Below are 11748 nucleotides of genomic sequence, written 5' to 3'. Positions count from 1 at the left end.
TTCAATCCATTCTACCACCATTAAATCAGAGAAGAAACTCAAATATCATTAACTGATAATGATTTGCTAACCTTAAAAAACTCTTCTTCTCCACCTGGAAATGGTAGGATCTAAAATTTTGAAATATCAAAATACAAAAACAACAAGCCTTTCTTCTTCAAGGATTATTTTAAGGCTTCTTTGTCAACAAATTTCTTTTGAAGAACTTGAAAATTCTGATGGAGAATTTATATCTTTTTTCTCTTCTGATCATGAGCTTAAACCCCATATTGAAATTTGTGAGAAATATGTTATTGGATATTTTGTGAGTGAGAAACTTCATTTTCCTTTTTTCTAAGAAAGATAAAAAAAATTAGTGAAAAACTATAGGGAAAATATAATTAGGGAATTATGGTTTGTTTACATGCAACAAATTGGGCGTGATCAAATATGTTCCTATTTGGATGATAATTAGGGATATGCCTCTTCACTTGTACACTGAAACTTTTTCTAGGATTGGAAATCTTGTTGGATTACCAATAATGAATTACTCTCCAACGCATTGGAAACTAGAATGGGATATGATAGAGATTGTATGGAAATTGATGCAAATTGTACATTTGAGGAGGAGCTCCCTTTCCAGATTGATAATGAAAAGTTTAAGGTAAGGGCAGAATATCCTTGGAGCCACCTCTTTCTCCAACTACAAGAGATTTAAACACTCTAATGCTAAGTGCAACTTAAACTTAACACCAAAAGTAAAGACCAAATGGATTCCCAAGATTCCTTCAAGTGCAGGGGTTAGTCACTATAACCAAAAAGGAGATTATGTGATTGAAAACTCAAAGGAGACTGCTCTAGTAAATAACCGATCTTCAAAATAGAATACTAAAGTTGGGAATATGAGGGGTGGCTTGGAAACAATGACGTTGTTAGAGAATAGCTCGGGCAACCTCGCATGTGTTTCTATCTCAAGCATGTTTGTCAATGTTAGTGATCAAAACTATGAGTCTTGATTTATAGCCTACATAGCTAAGTCTCGGACTAGGATAAAAAAGTGTAGTTGAGCTCAAGGACTTTATGGCGATTCATCATACCACGACGAATATCTACTCAAGAAACCGTGGAACTTCATCAAAAAAAAGTTATGTGGAGACTTGAACTTATCTATCAATCAAAAGTCTATCTCTTCTATCTCTTACTTCTTATGAGACAAAAGTCGTATGCTATATAGACTATACCATACACATTTGATATTTCGAGCCGAGTATATCTCGCCTATCTATATCTCGAAATCATGTGTTGGTAAAGCGTTCGCTTTGATCAAGTTTATCTCCACCTAGTGACGAAAGTCATGAAAAGTTTCAATCACTTTGAGAATTGCTCTGACGTGAATCGGTCTATGAATATCGGTTACATAGCGTCCTCTGAGAATGTCTCAATGATTGAAATGAGAGTTTAGATTACATAACCATGTATTCCTTGAACCAAAGTTTTCGAAATTTGTTGATCAAGAGAAATCGGAAGGATTGTGGAATTGGCTTGCCAAGTCCGCGAACCCAGTCCGCAGACTCAGTCCGCGAACTGTCGGAATTTCTCGACTGAGAATTTCTTCTGGATTTTCCAAAACTCTTTTGTGTGCTAAGTCCGCGAACTCAGTACGCAAACCCAGTCCGCGAACGGAAGTTCTCTTTCCGAGAATTTCTGCTGAGTTTGGAAAACTCAACCGATTAACTTAAGTCCGCGAACTTGTTTGTGAACTTCAGAGTTTATGATCTAAAGATGTGCTCTGAACATGAAACTTAAATTACTAAGGAATGTTTTATGCAAACCGTGGCTATAAAGTTTATGAACTGATTCAATCGAATCGAATCATCTTTGTTTCAATTGTGTATTGTGTAGTTACATAAGATCTCATGGAAATTGAACAACTCTTTAACTAGTTAATTTGAGTCATTTGAACTAGTTATGGTGAAGAAGAACAAGGTTAATATGAAATGATCATATGGTTAACCTTTTGGGTTACTATGTTGAACCAACATACACGTACACCTTTGGGCATGGTTTTCGCAAACCCAGTAAACGTATACCCAAGTGTGTGTGACAAGCTAAGTTTTCGATCTAACGGTTGAGAAATATTAACTTGAATCTAAATCAGGTTTTCATCTAACGGTGAATATGGATTGCTTTGTAACTAAGGCAAACCCTGATTTGAAGACTATAGAAAGGAGACATCTAGCTTCGAGCAAAACTAATCCCCACACGTCTGTGTGATACTAGTGCGCTCGCTAGAGTCGATTCTCCTTTAACCTTTGGTTTTCTTCTCTAAAACCAGGTTAATGACTTAAATACTTCATTGGGATTGTGAAGCCAGGTCGATACTACTTTTATCGTAGTTGTGTGATCTGATCTTGCATCTTCTATCGTACGAGTACAATCGATTGATTGGCTTGAGATCGTGAGAGTTCTCCTATAGGCAAGATAAAGAAGTCACAAACATCTTCGTCTCGCTGTTTGTGATTCCTCGACAAACCGCCTGTGTAGTCAGGAAGGATTTTAGAGAGGTGATTGATTAATCTAGGCTGTTCTTCGGGAATATAAGACCGGATTATCAATTGGTTCTTGTTCACCTTGATTTTATATCTTAAGATGGAGCAAAACCTAGGGTTTACCTGTGGGAGACAAATTTATCCTATGATAGACTTTTCTATCTGAGACAGATCTGTTTATTATTAAGTCTGTGATTTTTGGTTGCACAGACTTAATAAAATTAGCTTGGAGTAGGCTAGTGTCTGTAGCGGCTTAATACAGTGTGTATTCAATCTGGACTAGGTTCCGGGGTTTTTATGCATTTGCGGTTTCCTCGTTAACAAAATTTCTGGTGTCTGTGTTATTTCTTTTCCGCGTTATATCTTATATAATTGAAATAATACAAGTTGTGCGTTCGTGATCATCAATTGGAAATCCAACCTTTGGTTGTTGATTGATATTGATTGATCCTTGGACATTGGTCTTTGGTACCGTCCAAGTATTCCTTGTGTTTGATTAGGACTCGCTTATTTCTATTAGCTTGAGTAATATCAAAAACAAGAGAGAGATATTAACTCTTTGATATAATTTTATCTAGATTGAGTCTGACTGTCTAGTTGATTCTCTAGCAAAATATTTCGGAGTTAGTCCATACAGATTGCTAAGCGAAATATTGGGTGGTGTTGTTAGACACCCGCTTTTTCAATTGGTATCAGAGCAGGCGTACATGTTTAAGACCTAACAAGTCCGTGTTTGTAGCGATCTGACTCTATGGACAATAGTATTATCTCTGAAAACGCAACATCAGTACAAGACTACTCAGATAAATTTCAAAAATCTGAAACCACTGAGGAAAACTTCTTATCGTCTCCTTCAACCGAATCTAAATCCAACTAGAGGAAATCTCTTGATGAACAATTGGATGATCTCTCGGATGATAGTGATTCTGAAGAAGGACAGAGTCTTGATGAGGAAGTTTCTCAATACATCAAGTTGTTTAATCCTTAATTGAAGGAAACAAGGACAACTGATTGCTTGAGAAAGTATATGAGTCCTCTCTGTCCAGAAAACAGAAAGTTGAGAAAACTCTTCTAAGGTTACGATGGTGGGTACAAACTGTTACAATCTACCGTTAAAGATCATGAAGAAGAGGTTCGCTCAAAAAGATTTGAATGTGATAATCTTCTTCGTAACCTCTGTATATTAAAAGAGAGGCTTGCCGAAAGTGAAGCAAGATGTGAATCTCAACAGAAGTGTTTCAATGATAAAGAACGCAGTCTTCTTATCAGAGAGAAATCCTTGGAAACCAAACTCACTGTTGCTCTTAACAAGGTAAAATCACTGGAAGAGAATCTAAATAGGTTCGGTTCTAGCACTACAAAACTATCTTCTATGCTGGGAGCCTGTAAAGAACATCATGATAAACGTGGTCTGGGATATAAAGGAATTGACGCTCCTAACAGTGGTAAGACTAAGTTTGTTAAAGCTGTTAATATTTCTCCATGTGAAGAACCTGTGTCATCTTGCAAAAACAAGGATTCTACTTCTTCTAAAAGAGAACTACTGAACGTAGATCCTTCAACTGCTATTACTGCGGAAACAAAGGACACTCTGAGCGAAGGTTTCACCTTCGGATAAGGAATGAAAAATTTCACAACATTCTTACTTGGATGTCAGAAGAAGTTGTTAAACCTATATCACATATTGGAATCATTCCTGTCCGGCCTCAAGGGACATACTGTGATCGGGATTTTCCTAATTATGTATTCAAACTGAAGGATGCCTACAATGGTGGAAGGAAAAACAACAAAAGTGTGACAGATGTTGTAAATCATTCTTGAAGGAGAACAAGGAACAGGAGAAAGAAAAACGAGTCAAGTTCCCCGAATTTTCTCAAAAGGGACTGTGAATCCAAGACTTCCAATTAAGACTTCCTACATGTCAACAATCGAGTCTCTGATCTGAAGATTCACATAAACAGACTGAGACGGAATATCGAGAAAACATGGAATGATGTTAACCCAGGTACCTCTAAATCTTCTCTTGATAATGCTTCTTCAACTAAACCAGGTAGTTTGTTAAATACCGATGAAAAGGAAAAAAAAGAAGTGAATAATGATGAGCAAGATGCTCGTCTTCTTACAACCTGACATGTTCATGTTGCATCTCTTTTTAATTTTTTGTCTTGTTAAAAAGAGATGCTCATGGTTCTCAGGATTTTCATATTGAGAAAGCTGTCAGGACTGTATTGCATTCGTTGTTAAATTATTCCATTTGCTCCTCAACATATTTTTCTTTTTCTTTTTGGGCTTCCTTGGTCTATCATAGGACCGATTCTCTAGTACACGCACCAACCCTCACGAACGTGTTTCCTAGGGTTTGATGGAATCCCTTATTTTTATAATGTGTTCCAGAGGTGCAAAAATATTTTATAAAAGTCTTTTTGGTGCACAATGGAGGGAAGCAACAAGGTTGATGATGTTGAGCTATGTCCTATTGATATCTCATGCTTTCATGCTCTTGATCATGAAAACGAAGACAAACTGCCAGTTCAGATCTCTTCACAACTGGTAGGAAATCTTCTTGGAGATTTTAAGGTCGTTCGTGAACAACTTGGTATCGCAACACGGAATCTAGACTTCCTAAAAGACGAACTAAGGAAGGCAACTGAGGAACTCGTTCTGGTTCAATCCCTGGTTGCAGACATGATTTAGTTTTTCGTCTGATCTTGGTTCTAGTTGGCTGCCTAGTATGTCTTCTTTTTGGATTAGTTGGAAGAATAACTAGTGCTTTGAATAGCGATGATTGTAAGTACACATAACTATTTTTGTTTTCATCTTCTTGCTATTATTTTTTAGGTTTATTAGTTTTAAATTCTAAATTTTTTTGGAGGATGATGTTATTGCAGTATTGATCTTTATGATTTTGTGATATTGCAATTTGTTTATGGGATATGTATTGTTTGTGGCCGTGAATTTGAAGGTCCCATATGCGGTCAATAGTAAAATCGTTCATGAAATAGTATTCATATTGATGAAAGGACGAATGGACTTTTGACAAATACAAAAGTTATGCCTATGCAGTCATGTATTTGATGGAAAATAGGATAAAGTCTTTTGTTTGACAAGGATAAAGTCTATTATATCGTTATGATTGAAAATATAATAGATCCTTGTATGTTATCCACGATATTGATCTTCATTGATCCATCTTGTTATGTTTTACCGTGAAGGCTCCATTATGTGTCTTATGTTGAGCACGATACAACTAAGTCGATTTTTCTTATTGGGTTGTTGGTTGTTCCGTAAGATGCTATATGTCGAGCATTAAGAACTAAATCAATCATCTTGGTTGGTTATTTAGTTATTTTCTCCGAAAGTATTCTTTTGTCGAGTGGTAATGTTTTTGATTGTCGTTGTTTTTTTAGTAAATAGGATTCGAACTCTAAGACTTGTTAAGATTAATTTTAAAGGAATAAAATAGAGAGTTACTGGGTCTAGGATTCGTCCAAACTCATATCAATAGGTTCAATTATTCATTCTCAAACAATTATCGCTCGACAAATAAAACAACATCGACTCTTATTCTTGCCAAGGTAGATTTTCCAAACATTAGTTATAAATCGTGAGCATGGGACATCAAACATCTAAGCAAGCATGACCCATCTAATAAAATGATAACTAATTTTTTCAAATCATAATTCTATTTTAATTAAGTGTAAAAGTCAAATAGAAAATAAAACAAATTCACCCATGTATGAAGTCCGGCTTCCTCCGTCGACCCAGTGTTGGGGTCTAGCTTCTCATGATGAAAACACACTCAAAAAATATAATTAATAGCTCAAATGGTGTTTACAATGGTGAAAATGAAAAAAAATTAAATGCAACAATTTTGCTCTACCAAAACTCCCCCCTCTTTTTCCTGTTTGGTCATATTAGCACCCTATTTATACACAACAACCCATTACTCAAACATCTTTTCAAAATATTCTTCCATAACTCCACCAGATCTTCTCTTTGATGAAAGATATCTCAGGAATAATTTCTTTCTCCATTATCACACATCTTCCTCTATTTGCTAGAATAAAATCCTGAGGATATTATTATTATTTTTTATTTATAAATAAAACCACAGATTTTATTTCTCCTTTTCAATAAAACCAAACTCATCAATATATTATCTCTTTTAACTTCAAGATATGAAAACTTCTTGTATAATAGGCAACAAGATATCTTTGCCTTAAATCTTTGAGATCTCCCATAAATTATGTGAATCTGTTTCAAATGAAGAAGAAGAGGGTGCCTCTATCCATTTGTTCATTTGTTGGGTGTATTTAACAAGTTGGGTGACCGTATCTGAAATGATGGGTGCCTTTATCAGTTCCTCTGGCTGCTTTTAACACTTTTTTCGATCTATTTTTCCAAAAGAGCTTATTTCCTTGAAAATACTTAAAACAAGTTTATTAGTGATAAAATGAGTCTCAGCTAATGTATTTATGGGTGAAAATGCGTCGCACTTTCGTGCTTATCATCGAGGAAAACCTTTTGACAATTAAATTGATTACCTTTGTAATTAGTTTGGTTATTTGTATTCCAATTAGATTAATTATAAGTTCTCTTGTAATTAGTCTAGTTGAGTTTTCATATATTCCACAAATTCTTGTGTTGAGTATATAAACGGCTATACTAATCATGTGTTTATTGGTTAATGTAGTCGTATATTCCGTAGGTTCTCCTTATGTTGAGTATGTGAACGATTAAGTTAGTCATCTCCGCATTATTACCTTAGTCGTAGCTTCATAAGTCTACTTATGTTGATCATCTTCAATTAAATTGATCACTTTTGTGGTTTGATTTAGTTGAGTATTCCAATTAAATTAATCATGGGTTTACTTGTGATTAATTTGGTTGAGTTTTTGGATATAGAAAATCATTTCTATGGTTTTTGGTGTCCAATTAAAAAAAAATCCTTCTTTTTTTTCGAAATTAAGGTCGCTCTTGTTGTTCTCTCGGAAATGACATCAAATGGGGGAGAGTCCTTTTGAACTTGTGCTTAATGGTAATATCTTGCGGGGTATGCGGCTGTGGAACTTTATAGGGGTTATCTTGTATCTTAAAACTCCTTGATGAATGCATTTAGCTTCGGCTTTATGATTGCATCTAAATTAAGTTGGTATGTATTTTTCTTTTAGTCTATGAAATGTCTCTTGTGGAAATTTCATTATGATCCCGTTCTTGTACCTTTGCCAATTTTATTGACAAAAAGGGGGAGAAATAATGTAGTTCACACTACAAATACATATGGTTTTCGGATCATTGTGTAAGGGGGAGTGGTTTCCATGATCGAGATGGAGTATTGACTAAGGGGAGTGATACATATCACCGTAGTATTATTGTTAAAGTCGTGATCCAATTGGACTTTGATGTTACATAATAATACTATGTCACTGTATAATAATGATCGAGAATCTCGATTACTCTCATTGTTATAGCTACGGATCTTCAACAACGGTGATGCTAAACTTACAACTTTGGGATCATTGGAGTACTTGGAAGGACGAAGATTTCAGGGAACGTTGAAGATTAGACTATGGAATAGGAGCCACTAAAGTTTATCTTTTTTCTATTTCATATATATTAATAGTTTTGTCACTAAAATTGACAAAGGGGGAGATTGTTAGAGCATAGATCAGTCAACCTCGCATGCGTTGCTATCTCAAGCATGTTTGTCAATGTTAGTGATCAAAACTATGAATCTTGATTTCTAGCCTACAAATCTAAGTCTCGGACTAGGATAGAAAAGTGTAGTTGAGCTCAAGGACTTCATGGAGATTCATCATACAACGGCGAAGATTTATACAAGGAGCCGTGGAACTTCATCAACAAAAAGGCATGTGGAGACTTGAACTTATCTATCACTCAAAAGTATATCTCTTCTATCTCCTACTTCTTATGAGACAAAAGTCGTATGCTATATAGACTAAAGCATACACATTTGACATTTCGAGCTGAGCATTCATTGCTTATCTTTTTCTCGAAATCATGTGTTGGTAAAGCGTTTCGCTTTGATCAAGTTTATCTTCACCTAGTGACGAAAGTCATGAAAAGTTTCAATCACTTTGAGAATTGCTCTGACGTAAATCGACTTGTGAATAACGGCTACATAGCGTCCTCTGAGAATGTCTCACTAATTAAAATGAGATTTTAGATTACATAACCATGTATTCCTTGAACCGAAGTTTTCGAACTTTGTTGATCAAGAGAAATCAAAAGGATTGTGGAATTGGATTGCCAAGTCCGCAAGCCCAGTCCGCAGACTCAGTCCGCGAACTGTCGGAAGTTCTCGACCGAGAATTTCTGCTGGATTTTCCAAAACTCGTTTGTGTGCTAAGTCCGCGAACTGGTGGAAGTTCTCTTTCCGAGAATTTCTGCTGAGTTTGGAAAACTCAACCGATAAACTTAAGTCTGCGAACTTGTTTGTGAACTTAAGAGGTTATGATCTAAAGATGTGCTCTGAACATGAAACTTAAATTACTAAAGAATGCTTTATGCAAACCGTGGTTATAAAGTTCATGAGCCGATTCAATCGAATATAATCATCTTTGTTTCAATTGTGTCTTGTGTAGTTACATAAGATCTCATAGCAATTGAACAACTCTTTAACTAGTTCATTTGAGCCATTTGAACTAGTTATGGTGAAGAATAACAAGGTTACTATGAAATGCTGATATGGTTAACCTTTTGGGTTACTATGTTGAACCAACATACACGTACACGTTTGGGCATGGTTTTCACAAACCCAGTAAACGTATACCCAAGTGTGTGTGACAAGCTAAGTTTTCGATCTAACGGTTGAGAAATATTAACTTGAATCTAAATCAGGTTTTCATCTAACGGTGAATATGGATTGCTTTGTAACTAAGGAAAAATCCTGATTTTAAGGCTACATAAAGGAGACATCTAGCTTTGAGCAAAACTAATCCCCACACGTCTGTGTGATACTAGTGCGCTCGCTAGAGTCGATTCTCCTTTAACCTTAGGTTTTCTTCTCTGAAACCAGGTTAACGACTTAAAGACTTCATTGAGATTGTGAAGCCAAACCGATACTACTTTTATCGTAGTTGTGTGATCTGATCTTGCATCTTCTATCGTACGAGTACAATCGATTGATTGGCTTGAGATCGTGAGAGTTCTCTGATAGGAAAGATAAAGAAGTCGCAAACATCTTCGTCTCACTGTTTGTGATTCCTCGACAAACCGCCTGTGTAGTCAGGAAGGATTGTAGAGAGGTGATTGATTAATCTAGGATGTTCTTCGGGAATATAAGACAGTATTATCAATTGGTTCCTGTTCACCTTGATTTTATATCTTAAGACGGAACAAAACCTAGGGTTTATCTGTGGGAGACAAATGTATCCTTTGATATACTTTTATGTGTGAGACAGATCTGTTTATTATCAAGTATGTGATTTTGGGTTGCAACAACTCTTGGTTGTGGGTGAGATCAGCTAAGGGAATCAAGTGCGCAATATCCTGCTGGGATCAGAGGCGTAGGAGTACAACTGTACCTTGGATCGGTGGGAGACTGATTGGGGTTCAACTATAGTCCAGTCCGAACCGATTTCCAAACCAAAACTGTATATTCATGTTTGTGTTTCTTTTTTTTTTGTTTTACCAAAAAAAAAAATCAGTCGAAAAGCCAAACTCATATTTATCCATCATCCCATGCATGGATCTGTTTTGGTAGTATTGGTCAACAATTCTGTTGATTATGATGTTTGAGATAAAATGCTATAATTACTAGTACTCTCTGTTGGATCAATACCACTTTTGTAATTCAAAGCTAGAAGATTGATCAAAAACTTCTTTATTAATTCTCATTAGCACACTATGGGATGTCATCTTAATGGCATATGCGCTTTTGGCGTAGTTCCTTGTTAGTTGACTTTCTTCTTTAGTTCTAAAAGAGTCACACACAGAGAAGTATGATGTTGTTTTGGTTTAAAAATGGGTTCAGTAGAGATTTAAACCAAAATGGTAAGTTAAAATGTTTTATTTATTTATTTTAGTTTCCTTTTTCTACTCGATCTCTTAACTGTCTACGAATTTTGTATTTTAGGTATGTATACATCTGTAGGTACACATTTCATCTTCCGCCACGTGTCCACAAAGACACACGTGGAGGACATGCGGCTGAGAGCATCAAGATATGATATCACACGCGGACAGCCAAGAGTCACTTTATCCTATCCCCAGAAAGATCTACGATCTACGGCTGAGGATAGTCCGACTGACGCAGAAAAGACAGGGGCAGAAGACAGCTGTCTACCGCGGACAGACATCTCAACTACCCGCATTAAATACCCTCAAACAGCATACGTGTCAGTCAGCCTGTGGAGGAAGCGCAGATAGTACTGCATATTCAAACAGAACACGCAGAGAGAGCCGAGAACACGAAGACTTCTGCGTAAGCGGCACAAGACACAAGAGGATAAGGTTATAACGGGCTTCAGAAATGGACCCCACGTAACCACCCTATAAATACCCCTCTCTTCCAAGTGAAGAGGGGATCCGAGAATATTGAGAGGAGAATAGGAGAGAGAAATAGAGAAAGTGTAAGTGAAATTCCTCCTGCTACGCATGCTTATGTAGATCTCAAAGTCATTCGACTATTTCTGTAACCATCATACATATAATGAAAAACCCAAACCCGCAGACAGAGATCTGAGTGATGAATCATATAAGTTAATCGTTTCATCTATATTCATGCATTTATACTTTACATATTCGATTCGATATTTATGGTACATCATGTTCGTACGTTTTATACTTCATCCATTATTTATCTTATTATGCGAGCTAAGAACAATGATTGTAGTTGATGAGACGAGGAAGAGTTTTAAGACTCTGAGTCAAGGATTCAACATAACCAATTCATCCCCCTCAGGCGCAGCCTATTTAATATATTGTCATGAGTCTGCGCGCATTATTTGTGAACACTCATATGACAATGATATTTGTGTTCACAACATCGACACATGTCAAATTTCTAATGGTGGCACACGGGGAGACACGGAAATAGGAGACAGGCGATCCGGAACCGTATGATGTTGGATAAAATTGGTCCCACCAATTTCTTCCGATTCGTAGAACTAGATAAAGCAAAAATTACCAAATAAAAATTATTCCTTGAGCATCTGTTGTCAAAGATATGCCACGAGTGAACAGACTAGAAACATGA

The sequence above is a fragment of the Papaver somniferum genome, chromosome 9, assembly GCF_003573695.1.
Source record: "Papaver somniferum cultivar HN1 chromosome 9, ASM357369v1, whole genome shotgun sequence".
In the NCBI taxonomy this organism is placed as follows: domain Eukaryota; kingdom Viridiplantae; phylum Streptophyta; class Magnoliopsida; order Ranunculales; family Papaveraceae; genus Papaver; species Papaver somniferum.
Note: the sequence above shows the minus strand (reverse complement) of the source record.